Raw genomic sequence first — 16,530 nt, forward strand, 5'->3', positions numbered from 1 at the left:
TGTGGGCATGAGTGGCAAAGATTATTTAGGCATAGAAATTGAGGGTGCTACTTTGGAACTTGATAATATGCAAGAAGATGAAAGAGGAAATTGTGGATCAGAAAAGGAATGTGTTGTACTTGAACAAGATAATAATGAGGATGATGATTTTGTCAAAGTAAGGCAGCCACCACTTCATACTCATGATAAGTGCACTTCCATGCAAAGGCATCAGACTAAATAAAGCACCTCTTGTGTTTGTAAATGTTTTTATACCAACCTAGACAACTTTTGTCAAGGCATCAGAAGCGGTTGTGATGACACAATAAGTAGATGTAGGAACGTTGATCATCTAGGGACCACCTTCCTGTTACATCAATTGCAGCGAATGCTATCCATGATTCCCAAGAGGCCCCCTTGAACACTAACTGCTGATGGGGGTGAAACTTCTATACAGAATGGGACAAAACAGAGTAAGCATAGTTTTAGACAATAATTGTCAGTGAAGGAAACGTTTGCAAGAGGAAACACTTATGACAAGCAGAATCATAAGCAAAAAGTTATTCAGGCCCTAGAAAATGCCATTGTAACGACAGTCCACTTAACTACAGATATGTGGATAAGTGGTACTGGTCAAACAAAATAGCACATGACCGTAATAGTCCACTGGGTAGGTGATATTGTCATCAGCAGCAGCAGCCTGTACTGTAGTTACATCCTCCTCATCCTTTTAGCATAGTAATGCTAACACATCATGGCAGGTAATTCACAGGCAAACTACTCTTTGTATTGCTGGTTTCACTAAGAAACCTACTAATGTCAATCTGTTAGAAAATCTCAAGAATATCATAGCAAACATGTTATTGTCACTGGTGATAATACATAGGGTTTAAACTGAAGTTCACCTAGGGGAATATACAAGCCAGGATTTGCATTGCCATTGCTCTAAAGTGTATGAGATCACTTGTATATGATAATTTCAGGTTCTCTGTCTCACTGAGCTACTTAGCAATGAAGTAATATAAGATTGACTTCGCAGAGCATTTTTTTCGAAGTAGACCTTAGTTAATAGTGATTCAGTCCTCCGTATAATATTATTTGATAGTAATGGTTGCAGCATTAGGCTATCTAATAGAGAACACAGAGAGGCGAACGCCTCACCTGGAGCAGTATGCAAGCAAGTTTTGCCTGGTTAAAGCAAGTATGCGAAACACCTGTTGGCGTTCGCCTCGCTGAGTTCTCTATTAGATAGCCTAACATTGCAACCATTATATTAGCCACCTTCTATATCTTTATACTTTTTTGTATGAACATTTTTCCCTTTTTGGGCTAATATATTCTTGGGACAATTTTGCCAATATTTACCAATACAACTTTTCTTCTGAAGAAATATGAACTATTTAGATGGTTCATACAATCTTTAATATAAAAGCCTAGTGGCGTGTGTCTGTGTGTGAAAAATAAAAAACCAAGCTGCAGTGCCACCTGCTGGGCGGCGTTATACACTGACCTACTAAATTCTTAGTGTGTGTGGAAAAAACAACTCAGAAAGGGCTGAAATTTGGTATACTAAGATGTTTTTAATTTGTTAATTTAATTTGTTATTTGTTAAAAGTGTTTATAAAGATTTTAAAAAAATATATATATATTTCTTGAAGGAGAAGTGACAGTTGGGAGTGGTTGGTGGTTGCCGGGTGTGACAGTGGGGAGTGGTTGGTGGTTGCCGGGGGTGACAGAGCGAGAGGAGTGTGATACTCTGGACCGCTGAGAGAGATCCCTGTGTGTGGATAGACATCTGGATAGATGTGGCGATAAAGATGAAGGATGAGGTGATGGAGAAAAATGATGAGGTGGTGACATATATGCTAATATGTTGGTTACAGCATAAGGACTTCAATAGACTTATTATAAGAGGTCGTATATCAATATTTATATAATTAAGTACACCAAACAACAACACAGCGTGGCTTGGCGGTATATCTGCCATTTTATGACAATCGTGTTATTAGTCTATTATTTTCAACACTCTCTCTCTTTCTTTTTTAATATTTCGCTATAAGTGATATTCAGGTTAATTCTTGGGAACATTACGTTATTATTTAAATTGACCTAAAAAAAAATTTGTTTTAATATAAATCTGATCAATACCAATCACGGAATGCCCCAATGAAACATGATTCCTCTTTTTTGTATCTCTTGTTGTTCCTCTTCAGATCTGCAGTGGTCGTTGATGCAGGATACCTGTTTAAATAAATCTAGAAAAGACATTAATATTAGAGATGCTCACTGACCCACGTGTTTTGGTTTTGGTTTTGGTTCTGGATTACCGTTGTGTTTTGGTTTTGGTTTTGCCAAACCGCCCTCGCGTGTTTTGGTTTTGGTTTTGTTTGGTTTTGTTTTTCTATTTTTGAAAAAAATAAAACATTTTTGGTCTAAAATAACCTAATTTAGTGCTCCACCAGTTTCTTGGATAAGTGAGGTAATTCTAAAGCTAATAAATTATGAAAAAAAGAGTTTAATCCCTGGTAGGCTGTCCTTAATTCTAACACTTGCCTGCAAATTATACAGACAAACCTGGTTGTCTTCCTCCTCCATTTTTAACTTATGGCAATGTAGCCATCATCTTTGGGTGTATATTACACCCTCCACTTGTAGTTAAATAGGAAAAAATCAGCTTGCATTGACTGTGAGTTAAATAGAAATGGCCAAAGGCAGGTTGGTGTCAGGCTCTATAGCCCCCCCCCCTCCACTTGTAGTTGAATAGAAAAAAAGCAGCCTGCATAGACTGTAGAATTAGAATATTAAAAGAAATGGAATGAAATAGAAAACTATTCAGCCGTTATAGAATCTAGAATATAAATAGAAATTGAGAAAAGCAATTTGATATCTGTCTGCATCCTCCTCATCAACATCATTAGCGCCCTCGTCACCTACACAAATCTCCCCCTCATTCTCTTCTAATTACAAAGTGGCATCCTCAATTTGTGTATCACCGGCTACACTTGGGTTGTTCAGGCACACATCAGCAAAACTGCTGAAAGGGCCCTTCTTTATGGGTACACTAACAGAATGCTCATGATTAGACATACCACTGGTGGATGGACTCTCCACAGGGATTGGTGTAATTTCTGATTCAGAGCATACATCATCCTCTAATGCCTTACTGTTTTCTTGCAGCTCGGCTTTCACGTGTAACAGTAGTTGTGCACCACTTTTAGACTCCAAATTACTTGGTCTTGCTTGGTCAGGAGCGACCGTACAAGAAGAAGGCTCAGTAACATTTTTTGATCTGCCACTAATAGAGAAAGGCGAAGGCCTCATTCTTTCTTTGCCACTGCGTGTGTAGAATGGCATGTTGGCAAATTTTTTTTATCGGCAGTTAACTGTTCCTCAGTTACACTTCTTTTTCGCTTCAACACAGTAAAATTTTTTTGGTTTGTGTTTTTTTCCCTGATTTAAAAAGACTATGTGCTTTTACATAGGCTTTACCAGATGACGTACTGGGAACACTACCATCAGGACTGGTGCCAGCACCTGCTTGCTGATTCTGCTCATAAGTGGACTGCTTTGAATCCATTTTAATGAGCCCAAAGCACTTGTAGTGCAAAATATTATTTTAGACACTGCTGACAAATATGACTTTTGACAGCCAGAAAAATTAGTGTAAAACACTGGGGAATATGGGACACCCCAAAGCACTTGTAGTGCAAAAAAATGGTTTTAGACACTGCTGACAGCCAGAAAAATTAGTGTAAAACACTGGGGAATATGGGATACCCCAAAGCATTTGTAGTGCAAAAAAATGTATTAGATAGATACTGCTGACAAATATGACTTTTGACAGCCAGAAAAATTAGTGTAAAACACTGGGGAATATGGGACACCCCAAAACACTTGTAGTGCAAAAAATTGAAAAAAAAAAAAAGTCTCCTCTATCCTCCTCTCTTCCTGCTCTAACAATTGCTAATAGAATTGGTAATAATAATAGAATTGAATAGAATAGAATTGAAACAATAATGTGTACAAATATTGTTCTGTCCCTGCTCTAATATAGCCTGTGACCTAACCCTGCTCTCTCCCTCTGTCAAATGGCGATGGTTTGCTGTGGAGGCGGGTATTTATGCTTTTCAAATCTCACGAGCACCGAGCTCAAAAATACGAATACGTCACGATGACGTTTTGCCTCGATTTCAATACCGGACGGCCTGCTCGGCTCGGTACTCGGATAGGCAAAGTTCGGGTGGGTTCGGATCTCTAGGAGCCGAGCCAGCCCATCTCTAATTAATATTATGATAAACATATATTCTTCTTTAAGTTGTTTTAGAATATGAATAAGGAATTACTTTAAATATTGGTTTTAAAATTAATATTTTCAAAAGACAGTTCAGGCAAAGTAATTTATTTTGCGAATATAAAGTTGGTCAAATGTGCAATGTATTTTGTGTCTGACTAAAGAAATGCATACATTATACTGTATATTGTGCAATATACTATTCACACACACAGTGGTAGTCATTATATTGATTATGGAAACGCCGACATGATGAGAATGAAGCTGTAATTCCCGGCACAGCTCTAATAGCGGGAGCTTGAAAATAAGATGTGCAACAATCCTGGCACGCTACAATGACGTGTGCTGGAGACAGTCAAACAGCACCTTGCTTTTCCTCCACTAAATAGTTCAGATGTCACTGATTCTGACCCTCACACAATTGCTTTCAGATATAAATGCATGGGATATTCAAAGAATTTTTTTATTTTTTTTTGAGGGGGGGGGGGGGGGGTTGCCCTGTGCAGAGCTAAAGAAGAACAACCTGTTGTTCTGATGATTATAAGTACATATTTCATTGATAGTGCCCATCACAGGGTTGCTTTCATATTTAAACACTTTGGATTTTAAAATGAAGAATTATATTTACATTTGAATGGTATGCTGCTCACAGTTAAACAGCACTAAATTGTTTAGATGTCACAGATTCTGCCCCTCATATAATTGCTTGCAGATTTAAATACTTTGGATATTAAAAGAATATTCGGGGGATTGAAACACTTTGTTATAGTATATCAGTAAACTAATTAGGAGAGGACAAAACATATTCTTTCTTGCTTTTAAAATCAACCAGTAGCCACTGATTGTCTACTCTTCACAACCCAATTTATTAGCACACCAGAGTGATCTGTAAATTAGCTGTTTAGATTTGTACAGCAAAATCATAGCTATTGCAATATAAATAGCCTCTTTCACCCCGTCCAACCCTCTACAAGCGCTTTTTTGAGCACAGAATTGCAGCAAACATCGTACCTACACGCTATCGCTTCTAAAATGACCACTTCTCACATTGGGATGCGAGTCGGGGGAGGGGCTAGTGTGGTGGCTGGTCCATGAAAGGACTATGAAAAAAAACGCCGGCTCCCTTTCACTGCAGCATCACTGATGATGTCACCATGCTGTCAGTGCAGAAGAGCCAACACTGCGGGGAGCTGTGAACAGACCTTAAGTAAGTGAGGGGGAGGGGGATCTGTCAGCTCCATTAGTTGTTCTCTCCCTAAGCACTGGTCTGTTATATCACATGCTGTGTGTTAGCAGCTCTCTGCTTCTAGGACTGCCCCTCCAAGCATCCCCAGCTCCTCCTGACAGCCCTGCGTTCCACCAACACTCTCACCTCTGCTCCTGATAACTATGACTCCAGTGCCCCTCCCAACTCTCGTTACAGTACAGAGCCCCCATCATTGACCTTTCCTTGCCCTGCATATCAGTTCCCTCTGTTTCTATCCAGATATGTTTCGCTTCCTTCTGATCCCTGACACCTGTCAATTCTGACTCCTGGACCCCCGAAATACAGCTGTAACCTCTGCACCCTCTCCATCACAGGAATGCTCTCTGTATAGTATGGCGGTCACAGGAATGCTCTCTGTATGGTATGGCGGTCACAGGAATGCTCTCTGTATGGTATGGAGGTCACAGGAATGCTCTCTGTATAGTATGGAGGTCACAGGAATGCTCTCTGTATGGTATGGTGGTCATAGGAATGCTCTCTGTATAGTATGGTGGTCACAGGAATGGTCTCTGTAAAGTATGGAGGTCACAGGAATGCTCTCTGTATTGTATGGCGGACACTAGGAGGCTCTTTATATTGTATGTGTGTGTGTGTGTGTGTATATATATATATATATATATATATATATATATATATATATAATAATTTCGTGTGATGGTGATAAGGGGGCACAATGTGATAAAGATGGCTCCATGGCACGGTGTGATAAAGGAGAAACTGTGATGGAGGGCACAGTGGGATGAAGTAGCAGTGTGATACAGATGGTACCGTTACAGTTATGTTTTAATTTGTTTCAGTGAGTTTTATTTAAAAAAACAATTCATTTTTTATACAGCTAGCATGTGACAGCTGCATTTAAAGTACTTTGATTCTATGGAGGCTTATTACATAAAGATCCTTACAAAGCCAGACCGTGAAGAATGGGGAGGGAGGGGTTTCAGTGCGGTTTAGAACTTGTAAAGCGCTAGCCACGCCCCCACAGTAGGTTGACCACGCCCACTCGACTATTGACACTCCCACTTAGATGGGGGGCTCCGGTGCCCTGTCTCGCCCAGGGCACTAAAATGTCTAGTTACGGCACTGTGGCCAGCAATAGACTCAGATGGAGGAACTGTGCTGAAGATTAGAGGTGAGAATTGCAGAGGATACACTCCACACACTTACACACACTTTTCACAATATACTGAAAGATGAGGAGAAACCAGGTGTTGCATAAATATCACAGCTTCACCCAGGAAAGCCAAAGCAGTGTGCAGCCACCAAATATTTGAGAATGTGCATTCTAAAACCTTTAGAAATCTGCTGTCTTCATTGTGCTGCCAATAGATTTCTCAGGTTCACATTGTAAAGCCACCAGAGATTTACAGGTCTGCATTGTAAAGCCATCAAAGATTTGGGGAATCTATTGTATATACACTAGAGAGCTTGGGTTGGCATGGTATAGCCACCATATAGCTGGTGTCTGCATTATAAAACTACCAGAGCAGAGAGTACTCCCCCTGGACTGGATTTGGGAAACTCTAGACAAGTGATCAATAGAAACACAATTAATTTGCTAGCCACAGCCCAATTATTATAAAATAAAAAAGCATTCATGTAGCCTGCTAGTACTTTCACAAAGCAGCACTACCCTAGCAATAATTCCTTCCTCAGTCAAATCATGTCCATTAGTAAACCCATTCAGCTAAAGTCAACCCTTCAATTTAAGTAACATCAGTTGAGTTAACTCTTTCAGTCACTATATCTATGTTTCTTTAATAAATGAAGGGGGGGGGGGGCATTTGACATGAATTGTGCAAGGAAAAGCATTTCTCATAGTTTCTGATCTGATCTAATATCGCAATTCTATTCAGCTGTCAGGGTTAACCTTTAAACAACTTGAAACACCATAAAACCGTCTAACACCCCCAAACAACGTGCGCAGAGATAAAAGACATAGAAAGCACATAAAACTTACCTTTACCCAAGTTATTTCTTTCATGCTGTCAGGTTTTTCCAGTGTGGTGGGCTTCGCCACATTTCCCAGGTTTGTGTTATGGGCACTGCCATCTTTGTGTGACCCTTTGCGTCTTTTATTGTCATTTGTTTAATATCTACTTCTCATCTAATTCCTTAACAATAACTTGTATGCCAACCTTTATCTCATGACTGCATTTGCCTCTCTAATGCCTCTTCTACTTTCATGCCTCACTCGTGTCTCATGCCTGCTTTCTAGTCATGTAACATCTTCACTTCCCTTGAAATAGAGATAAACCTCCTGCTACATGTAATATAATAAGTGATTTTGGCACTACAAGGAAACAATGGGTAGGTGGACAGATTACCATTACTTGTTTGAAAGAAAGTTGTGACCGTCACCAATTATGTTTTTTCCTTCTTAGTGCTTTGTATCTGATCTCAACTGCTGCTGTCTTGCAAGCTTCTCTAAGTGCAGACTAACTATGCTTAATGGTAAATGGATCACTATGAAAGAGATTTGGGGTCCAATTGTAGAATAGTCTTCATAATAGCATTGGCATTACATAGTAGTCATCATTAGTATGCACTGTTTTATATAGTCCTTACTAGAATCATTTATGTTTTTGTATATTGAGCACCAGAATGTTGTTTGTTTTGCATATTGACCACTAGAATGCTCTTAACATTTTACAGAGATCACTAAAATATCCCCTGTATTTTATAAGCAATGATTGGGTGGAGACTCTTTGTAATCCACATAAACTGCATACTGTTGATGCTTCCTTTTCACTGCACAAAACCCTCTCAAATGCCAAGACTAAGCACTGTACTTAGAATAAATAAAGACACTGACACCTGAAATTTGTTGGCAATTAAAGATCACAATTTTTTTAAAAGAAGACATGATGGCGGAGAAGGCAAATTACGAGTCAGCTACAACTAATAGCAGTAACCAAACAGTGTATGGCCATCCAGCACTAACCATTTATCCCATGATTTAATCCTTTACGATTGACTGGTGCTAAATCTGGCATCAGAGTGACTACACTCCTTATGAATTCACAATGACGTGCCCACATAAAACAGGTCAAGGGATCCCCCCACACAAAAGGACCAAGAGCCATAGTTACATCGAAGAGGGCAGTGGAACCACCATATGAATTAGTCACTGACTGCAAATGCCTTCCTACCAACACTGGAGTCCTTTAACAGATCTACAGCCTGCCACCAAGTGACCGCTCTACCAACCCTAAACCATTCAACACAGTCATATGCCCTCATTCCTGACATGAACACAGGATCGGACTGGGGTAGTCCCCAGGGGGCCCACTGCCGAATGGCTCTGCCCTCTTCCTGAGGGAAGCAGGGCTACAACCATGCACTTAGGACCTGTGCAAATGGAGTAGTGACAAGCATCTCTCTAGTACTGAGGAGATTCCTGCTCAAACAGGAACTCCTTAGCATCTTCTGTCCTGCTCCAATTGGCTGAGTGACATCAAACAGTCACTCAGCCTATAGGAGCTTAGGCATGCCCTGAACCCACACTGCCCAAAGCCACAGAAGAAAGCTGGACAGGATGAGATTAATGGGTGTGAAAGTAAGTGTGTGTATGTGCATGGAAGTGTGAGTGTGTGTGTGTGTGGTGTGGTTGTGTATATGAAAGGCTTCTGGCAGCAGACAGATCATGTTTAAATCAATGGATGTTTGGTGTTAGAATGAAGTGAGAAGTTAGATGAAGGAGTGCTTGATATTAATTACTTATTCATAGAGCATTATGACTACTTATATTTTGCTGTATTAAGGTTTGTTATATTCCACAATGTCAGATATAGCATAGGAACTGCCTTAAAGAACAGTGCTATATTTATTTTCTAATAAAAAAAAAATACCTCAAAAACAGCGAGCATTGAGTTCCTGAAGTTTGCAAGTTAATGCTGTATTATGCTTAACAGCAATACACAGTTTTGAGTATGTTGACAATTTACATATGTATACTGGTAAATCTGTTTATATGGCCATTAACTGATCACTAGGTCATACTATTAAGTCCTCTGTAATATGTACTTTTAATTGAAAGATATTATCAATATAGTGCATAATAAATTATATATATTTTTATAGCTGTGAATGAAATACGTAGACCCTTTCATGTTTTTATTAGGAAATAAATATTATATACATTCTTCAATGATACTGAGCCAGTTTCAATGCTTTTTCTGACACTGGAAAGTAATAGTATTTAATATATTTTTTATCTATAAATTCTCCTTTAGTGCTGTTTTCCTCTTATTATTCATTTTGGATTCATCAAATGTGCAGTACTTACGATAAACAGCAGTTCAATTATGAGTTTTCTAATTGAAATTGATTAATATTCCATAATGCCTGATCTGTGTTTTCTTATTTATTGCTCTGCCCCTTACTGTGTGTATGTGTATGTGGGCGGAAAGGTGACCTCTGCCAGGGACCCCCAACCACCGCTGCCACCAGCGCCGCAGTTACACTGCAGTTGCACTCCCCTGGTACTTAGTGTAACTATATGTGTTGATGTCCTCTAATCGGGGCTCAGCAGACACACACAGTCTCAGTAAGGCTGAGCATGGATAAAACATAAGACAGGGCAGCTAGATCTTTCCATTGTGTCCCACGGGCCCGAAGGTGTGTATCTTCGGACATGCTAAAAGTATAAAGGGGGGGCTATTAAAGGAATGTATGGGGGAGGGGTGCAATATAGGTTAGGGGATGGGGAGTGGAAGAGGGTGCCTGGAAAAGAGGGTAAAAGCATTGAAAGAGGAGGCAAAGAGAACATAACAGGCAGAGGCGGTGAAGGAGAATACATGGTGAGTGAAGCATAGATAGTGAAATGGGACAGCAATTTAGTGTAGGTAATGCAGTAGATGATACTGAGCCTAAACCAGATTACTGCTCCACAGATTTCCTGCAGTGAAAAGTGACCCAGCAACCATTGGGAGGAGAATTTATAGAGTGACTGAGGACCCTCCCAGTGGAACCTATTGGCTGATAGCTGCAGTAGACCTGCCCCACATGGGTAAGTACCTGACACGTGCACAATCACATGCACTTAAGTGTGTCTGGCTTATGGCCTCTCTTGTCTTTAGAAACGATAGAGTTATTTTGCTGTTGTACACTGTACTCTCTGCCAAGTCCTCTTTATGTCCATTGTCCCAGGTTGACGACCTGCTCAAGTGAGCTAAAATTACTTTAAAAAAAACATTTAGAGCAATCTGTATTGCACATTGGAGTAAACAATTTGATGCAGATTGTCCCCATGAAGCAAAGACAACCTATAGGGGATAGAAAAAGAAATTATTTATTTCTTGAAACATAAAAACCTTACAGAAGTTGAAGTCGTATCTTAAAATACTTGATGACAAGCCAACATTCATACAGTGCACCACTAAGCTATTGAGATCAAATATGTAGTTACTGATTTAAAGTGGTGAAGATTCCCATTACAGTTACAATACAGTTTATATCTGATGTGCACCATCATTATTTTTACGTCTGAGCATTGAGGAAATCCACATTGACTTTCTGCCTTAAAACTCACAGCTGTTTAATTTGCTTTCTCAGGGCTCAATGAACTGTAAGAGATTATTGGAGTTCTTGATGTACTTTAACAGGCACAACAAAGCAATGCAGTGCCCACTGCTGTTTATTGTTAATTTATTTGTAAGCATTATTTTTGTACTTTAGCCTTAAAAAGAAATGTCAAGCAGCAAATTTGTAAATGCTAAACTTCCGTATTAAAGAATTTTGAATATGAAGTCAAAGTAAATGTATTTCTGTTATATAATTTTATTGTGCATTACAATCCAGTAATAAATTATAGAGTTGATATATACATATATCTAAAATCTAACTTACTATATGCCTATTGAAGGAATCCCTACTAAGTGAGCTTCAAACACAGATACTCCATTTAGTAGGATGTTATACCATATTCTATCCATTTCATTATTAGCGACTTGACAGTGCCCCAGAAATTATTAAATAATTGAAATATTCATATCATTGGTGATTTTGATTTGGTTTGAATGAGGTCCGCAAAGCCATTTGCAGTTTTCTGAAGCAGGTCAGATATAGGGGGACCTGGGATGTCATAGCACAAGTACTACACTAGTATTTATGTCCCAGGTCCCTCTATACCTGCCTTGTATAAGGTTTCAGTCTGCCCTCTATGGCATGGCCATGCTTCCAGGAGCGCCAAGGGGGGGATGGGGTACAATGTACCTGGGCCTGCCTGAGGGCCAGGTTTTATTTTTATAATAACTGTAGGGGGGGGGGATGTAGCTGGGGTCTGGTGTGAAGGGGGGCTCTAAATCTCACGAGATTACCAAATCTAAGAGCTTCCCTGCTCACTCTGCAGGGCATTTCCACCTGATGAATGTCAGCAGTTAAAGCACAGAATAGGTAAGTGTAGTGAGTTGGGGGTGTCATTATATGTCTGGGGGGTGGAACAATGTGTCTGGGGGTGGGCAACGTGATGGTTTGGGTGTTCTGCATGATGTAGCTGGGGAGTGGCGTGATGTGGCTGGGGATGGTATGATGTGGGGATGGTATGATGAGGCTGGGGACTGTTATGATGTCGCTGTGGAGGGCGTGATACATTTAATGTTTTTTATAATGTACATACTAAATACTGAGTCATCTGTATTATACACCGTGTCCACTTACGGCTCAGCTTTGTTTATTTCATATTCCTATACATTTTCCAAACGGGACCCAACATTCCAGGATCCATACAAGAATCCAGTATCAGGTTGTGAAATGTACAATAACAGGTAGGTAAGAGCAACACCCTTTTAATACATGATATGTCATGTCTGCACCCCATGTTGGCCACATTCCCAACACTGGGCCTGAGTCATTAAGGAGAACAAAGCAAAAAAAAAAAGCAGTAAATTTGCACCTTGGCAAAACCATGCTTTATTGGTGGAGGAGGTACATTTAAAATATGGGGACAGATTTATAGTTGTTGATCTAGGACATGCCCTGTCCCAGATCAACTTTAAATTTCAGTGTAAAAATAAAGTTATCAAGTATATGTGTGCTACATGACAAAAATGCCACTATTGTCTTCATGTGCAAACAGCAAACCAATTTGCACCCCTTGAATTGTAACATGGTTTGTCCAGGATCCTTTATGAATCAGGCCCATTATGTGGCCATGACCTATTCAACGGCACTGCCACCATGCAGTGGCACACAACCCTTTTTCTCCTCATCTGTGGAGGGGTTGCCCACAAAGTTGATGTACCAGTGCCCCAAATTCCTCTTGGAGGCCAGCACACACATTTCTAACCCTGCAAAGCCTTATAAACAATGTTGACATGTATGGCATGACTGCAAAGAGGTTTATCTTTTTCTGTAGCCCATTTAACAAGTTTTACAACATACTTTCCGTTTTCACACAATTAACATTTTATTGCATCCCACTAAAATGGCTACAATTTATTTAATTTTCTAGGTAAACAAATGCTCTATAGACATATCCGCAGGTAGTTTATAAATGCTGCATAAATAGAAATGTATATACAGATGGACCAAATTTCTTTTAAAAATACAGTGTGACCCAAAGTAAAGTTCATAGTACTCACAACATGCTATCTCTATAAGTGCGTTTAATCCCTACACAAAGTATGTCCATGGTGCTATTAGTTTAATTGCAATATTATACAAGAAGGGTACCAGATGGTGCATTATAGACATAAAATGCAATATATCACACATGAGCAGCATTCGTTTCCACAATTAAGTCTATGTACTGCTATTTTATGTACAGCTTTAGTGTGCACAAGGTTTAAAATGCATGATACTGTACTCTTATCCAAAAGATAAAGTACCCTGTTATACTATGAACTGTAGCACAGGATAATTATAGTGAGGTTTATTTAGAATTTACTTCTAGGTTGAAAAAGTGCAGGTGTAAAATACGTTGTGCAAAAAAATGCATAGTTTATTTTGAGTTGCAATAAAGAAAACAAAATAAATATGTAAATACGTCCGCATAAATATAATACCTTGAGATTTGCTTAAAGCATATCATTATGTGGCAGCATACTCAATATGCCATTCTTCATCATTAATTTGAAATTGAATAGTGTTTTAAAAAAAAAAAAAAATTGAAGACTACATACTCCACCCCCCCACCCACCCCACAAAAGCTGCAACCAGCACTAGGCTATAACAAGCACACAATGCCAGGGAAGTGTGGGGTCCCCATGATTGAGAGAGCCCTAACCTGTACAGCATGGGGCTGAATGGCCATAATGAATGGAGACCTGGGGGCCCGGATCTCCATTGAAAGCATTTTCCTTTTTTCTTTTTTTATTAATAAAGGGGAGTTAGGGCGAGGGAGCTGCTAGCTGCTCCCAGTCCCCAGACAGGGTGTGACATCACACTGTCTGGTTATTTCCTACAGGCTACAGAGCGAGCCGAGGAGATCTAAATCTCATGAAATTAGATAATCTCACGAGCCAAAGATCTTCCCTGCTCACTCTGCAGGAAATATCCACACTGGATGTCAGTAGCACCAGCACAGCATAGGTAAGTACAGACAGTGGACAGGGGTGTCATGATATGACTGGGCTGCGTCTCATGATGCTTTTGGGATGGTGAGTCATAATGTGTCTGAGGGGTGTAATAGTCTGTCTTTGGGGTTTTATGATGTGCCTGGGGGAGTCTGGGAGGTGTCATTATACATTGGAGGTGTCATAATGTGACTGGGGGTTGGCGTGATGTGACTGGGGAGGCGTGATAAATTAAATTTTATATCATAATGTATGTATTATATATTGCATGATTGGTGTTATGTACTCTGTTCACTTATTGCTCATTTTCCAAACAGATTTCAACATTTCAGGATTCAGACAAATATTCAGTCCCAGGTTGTGAAAGCTGCAACAGGTTGGAGGTACCAACACAGTTTTAATACTTAATATCTCATATCTAAAGAGGTGCAGTCACGCCCATGTTGGCCATGCCCCCAACAATCAGTGCCGGATTAAGGGAATGAAGGCCCATGCGCTAAGGGGGCTCCATTCCCCCGTGAGGGCCCCCCCGTGATCCGAGACCCCCCCAAGGCACTTACCTCCTTCTCCTGGCATTGCAGTCATTCCCTGGCACGCTGTACACTCTTTACTGAGGAGATCTCGTGAGAGTGAGACTCACGAGATCTCCTCAGTAAGGAGACTACAGCGCGCCGGGGAAGGACCACAGTGAAAGTGCTCAGCAGCATTGAGCGCCCCCGCCCCCGACCGATCAATACTGCTACTGAGCACTTTCAAGGGCCCCCTGGATGCCCGAGGCCCCTGGGCTGTAGCCCAGTTAGCCCTAGGGTTAATCCGGCCCTGCCAACAATATGTGACTATGCCCCCCCTTCAGCAGCACACAACTCTTATACTAATTTGTGGAGGGGGCCCTACAAACTTGCTGTACAGTGGCCAAAAATTCATAAAATAAATGTATCAAGCTGCGATTTTGCATTTCCAGCGATTTTCTTGCGCAAGTTTAAACAGGCGATTTGATGTAAAACCACCGAAGATGAGTTTTTTTAAAATCACCGGATTTCCAAATCGCAGCAAAATCCTGATTATTCCCCACTCTAGCTATACAAATCTAGAAATGTACATAGCTGCAATTTTGCAAACTCGCCCAAGTTTGAAATCAAATTTGCCAGAAACAACACACTGCTTTCTATAGGCGAGATTGACAAATACATGACTGTTACACTGTCTGCCTATATAGTCACAGATCCCAGCAGCTGTCTAATGTTTAAAAATAGATGAATGTTTAAAATAATATAAGTTTAGTTTTACATGCCAGTTTGGCATATAAAACTTTCAATCAATCAGAAATCAGTATTGGTTTGCAAATGGCAATGTCACTCACCGGACTTCTAGACCTAGAGTTGGGCCACTTGCCCCTCTGCCGGTGCCTGTGCTGCGCCGCGGCCGTCCACCATCTTGACTGTGCTTTTGCGCATGTGCAGACCAGGAGGGTCCTTTATAACTTTTCCTCTATTGGTATTGGCTATCCATTAGCCTTTTCCCTATTTAAAGCACCTCTGACCCCTCCTTGATTGTCTGATCTTGATTCTCACCTCCTTGTGTCAGCTGTGTACTCCGTTCCTGTGGCTGCAGTTACTCTCAGTGTTCCAGCACCGGTGCACTGGTCTCTGACTACTTCTACTGCTACTCACCTGTTGGCCGGATACTCCTTAGCCACATCCGTGGTAAACCTGCCTCCCGTTGTATGCTGTAGTGATCACTGCTACTCTCCTGTTGGCCGGATACTTCTCAGCCACATCTGTGGTAACCCTGCCTCCCGCTGTATGCTGTAGTGACCGCTGCTTCTCACCTGTTGGCCGGATACTTCTCAGCCACATCCGTGGTAAAACCTGCCTCCCGCTGTATTTTGTAGTGACCGCTGCTTCTCACCTGTTGGCCGGATACTTCTCAGCCACATCCGTGGTAAAACCTTCCTCCCGCTGTACGCTGTAGTGATCGCTGTTACTTATCTGTTGGCCGGATATTGGATAACATTATCTCTGTTTTATTATCTTATAGCATCTGTTACATCTCTCCTCCTGGCCGGACAGCTGTTAGCTATAACCATCATATATATATATATCCACTCTCCTGAGTATCCTCGCTTATCTACTAATTTTCTACCTCTATATCTAGTTGTACTCCGTTGCTCTGCTGCACTCTCTTGAGGGCTGCGACCTGGGCAGTGACGCCGCAAAAACCCAAACCATCTTGCCGGGGTCCCTGGAGAAGACTAGCCACAGAGCTAGACTCTGTGCCTCGAGAGTGTTCATGAGCCACGGCGGCTGCGGGCACCGCCACGACTGTCTGCCCCTGACATTCGGCGTCCCCGCCATCGCTATGACGACCGGGACGTCACATCCGGTGCCACGGCTCCGACCATTGCCAGGGCAATGGCTGGACGCCGGAATTAATGCTATCGCGCCCTGGCCACTCACTACTGCCGGGCGCGCGCACTATAG

Source organism: Mixophyes fleayi, chromosome 3, assembly GCF_038048845.1.
Source record: "Mixophyes fleayi isolate aMixFle1 chromosome 3, aMixFle1.hap1, whole genome shotgun sequence".
Taxonomy (NCBI): Eukaryota; Metazoa; Chordata; class Amphibia; order Anura; family Limnodynastidae; genus Mixophyes; species Mixophyes fleayi.